This window comes from Hipposideros armiger, unplaced genomic scaffold (assembly GCF_001890085.2).
Source record: "Hipposideros armiger isolate ML-2016 unplaced genomic scaffold, ASM189008v1 scaffold_144, whole genome shotgun sequence".
NCBI lineage: Eukaryota > Metazoa > Chordata > Mammalia > Chiroptera > Hipposideridae > Hipposideros > Hipposideros armiger.
Genome location: NW_017731494.1, coordinates 2,085,653 through 2,088,659, shown reverse-complemented (window position 1 = coordinate 2,088,659; position 3,007 = coordinate 2,085,653).

The following is a 3,007-nucleotide window of genomic DNA, read 5'->3' as shown; positions in this document are numbered from 1 at the left end:
ACACACACACACACACGTATATAGATGCATGTGTATAAAATTATTTTTGGTTCCAGAGTTTCTGCTTTTAAAATACTACTTAAAGCTTTTATGAAGATAACAATAGTCTTATTGTCTTATTTCTTCTAGTGTATTATTCCTCTGTGGTTTTACTCTAAAATCAGGTCTGAATCGTTTTATTATCACCCAAGAAAAAGTTTGTCTTAGTTATAACCAGTGATTTGGTAGAATGCTACATTAGAAGATACATGTTTGGGTATTTTCTACAAAAGTCAGAGAAAATAGATCTCTGCTTTCAAAAAATATAGTTTTAAAGATTCTCAAGCTGTGATATAATATGAATCTAGTGAGTCATTTATCTAGAGAATGTGTTTTACTTAATAGCCAGAACCTATATCTCAACATGACATTGTGAAAAATTGTGATTTTTCAAAGGTTTTTTTGAAGGGAAAAAAATAAACCTATAAAAGAAAATAGCATAGGGCTGGCCGAGTGTCTCAGTTGGTTAAGAGCTCGCTCAAGAGTCTGAGCTCTGAGCAACAGCGGTTCGAGTCCCAGCCTGAGCTGAGCAGCCGCTGAGCTGCCAACAGGTGGCAGGATGGCTCAGCTAAAAAAAAAAAAGAAAGAAAAGAAAATAACACATATGCGTTTGAATATTCCATGATATAAAATGCCTTCCAGCATGTTCTTTAGGGATGTCAAGTAACATTATGGTTTCAATTTTTTAATACACTGTCCTGTATTACGGTTTCAAATATGAGAAGGATATTTACTTGAAAGGTGATCAGATTAATGTTGTTAAAAATTATTTTAGTATTCTAAACTGTTGAGAAAAGATTGCATTTCCAAGACTGTTTACACTCTCTTGTTCTGCTTCCACATCCAAGTCCCAAGATCATCTTCCCTGGGGACACTCTTGTATTTGGATAGTCATATGCAGGTTTCTAATCTTTCTGGATTTTTTTTTCCAGCTTCACTATAATTTCCTGCAGTTTATGGACAGCTGAAATAAGAGGAAGAATAGGGAAGAACCTTACAAAAATTACTATTAAAAATCACTGAAGATGGTTCATTAATGAAATATTCTAGAATTTAGTGCGCACATAGCATTGATCAAATATGTATTTTATTCATTTGCGTGTTTGTTGTTCAACTCATTCAATATTTGTTGAATATTTACTACATGAAGAACACTTAGTTTGGATCCCAAAGTGCAATGATGATAGTGTCTGATACACTTTACATTCTAGTGAGGGAGAAGAAAAGCAAAAAAACAGAATACATATAGCAACATAATTAAAGATCATAATAAATACCAGCAAAGAAGTACATAGGGTGCTATGGTAATGAATTACTGGGGAGACCTGATTCAGTAAGGCTAGTTAGGGAAGATTTCTCAGAGGAGGCGGATTTTGAAATGAGTCTTGAAGGATGAAAAGAAGTCGAGCATGCTGAGATGAGAAGGTTGGAGTTCCTGGCCCACAAGGAATTCCTTCACATTTCTGTTATTTGGTTCATAGATTTCCTCAGCCTGGCACGTCTGCTCCACTTCTACCCCACAACCTAACTTATACTTTTTTATGCTTTAGTACTCATCTCAGGCATTGATCTGGTAGGAAGTTTTATTTTTCTCCTCCAGGATGTGTAAGATAACCTTTCTTGGTGCTCCCATAATAATCCATAAATACCTCTCAACACACTTCTTTGATTGCACTGAGATGATATGTTCTTATGCTTCCACATTGTCTCATTCCTTTCATAATCCTAAAACCTAGCACTTTGCTTCATAAATTGTGGTTGAAAAACTGAGGGGTTATTATTCGCACACAAAAAAACTGCAAATGGAGCCAGGCCATAGCAAGGATATGACAAAAGTTAGTTAGCAAGAACTCCAGCAGACCTAAACTATGAGTAGTAAAGTGCATATTTTTAACCTGCATTTTCTCTCTCTTTTTGTTTTTGTTTTTGTTTGCCTGGTTAACAGAGGTTTTTCTTTTCTTCCATAAATTCATTATTTTTTTTTATCAAAGACTATATACATTGGAAGGAGGTAAAGGGAGAAGGATAGGACAATGAATTTTTCATTATTTAAACATTGTTGTTATCTTTATATATGCTTGTTTGGAGGTAGAAAAAGATATTTTAAAATCAATTACAGTCTCAACTGTAATTTCATACTGACTCGGGTGAGATTACTGAAAACTACTCAAGCCAACTCCCCCAGGCTTAACCTCCTAACTCTGCCCTCATGTTTCTCTCAGGCGAGTTCTGTCTTAACACAGGGGACTGCCTCAGAGTGTAAATAAGTTTCAAAAGCAAGTTGTGGTTATGAGAGCCCTTGAGTTCTATGTCTTAATACAGGGGACTGTCTCAGAGTGTAAATAAGTTTCAAAAGCGAGTTGTGGTTATGACAGCCCTTTGTTTCCTTTTTCGGTAGACTAATTATCAGTGTTGACACTTGAAAATACATAGAATTCTATAAATGACCTACAACCTATTAAAAATATTCAGACTTTTAAAAATATAAATACATTATTGAAACAATAATCTCCTGCAAACAAGAAAGAAAGTTAGAATAACTGCATGGGATGCATATAAAACATTCTTTAGCGCTAGGATAAGAATCTGAAGGCTGATAAAGAACTAGCATTTATCTATTGCATATGGTACCTTGCTTAAAGAAAGGTCCTGCAAATAGTTTTGAACCATTTCCCTTCCACCAACTGAGAATGAAAATAGCAGAGGGAAGAAGGGGAAAAAATGTGTGGATGATATGGCAGTAGTGAAATTTAATATTAAAAAGGATATATATATATATATATATATATATAGTTATAATTATCTCTGTGGTTCTACTTAGTATTTTATATAGAATTACCTTTCTAAGAGACAGTTTATATTCTGATATTACCTTCACTGTACCTTGCCAGTGTTTGCTCTTCTACACTACTTGATTGTGATATACCTACCAGGGGTGCCAAAAAATGTACACACATGACTTGTATTC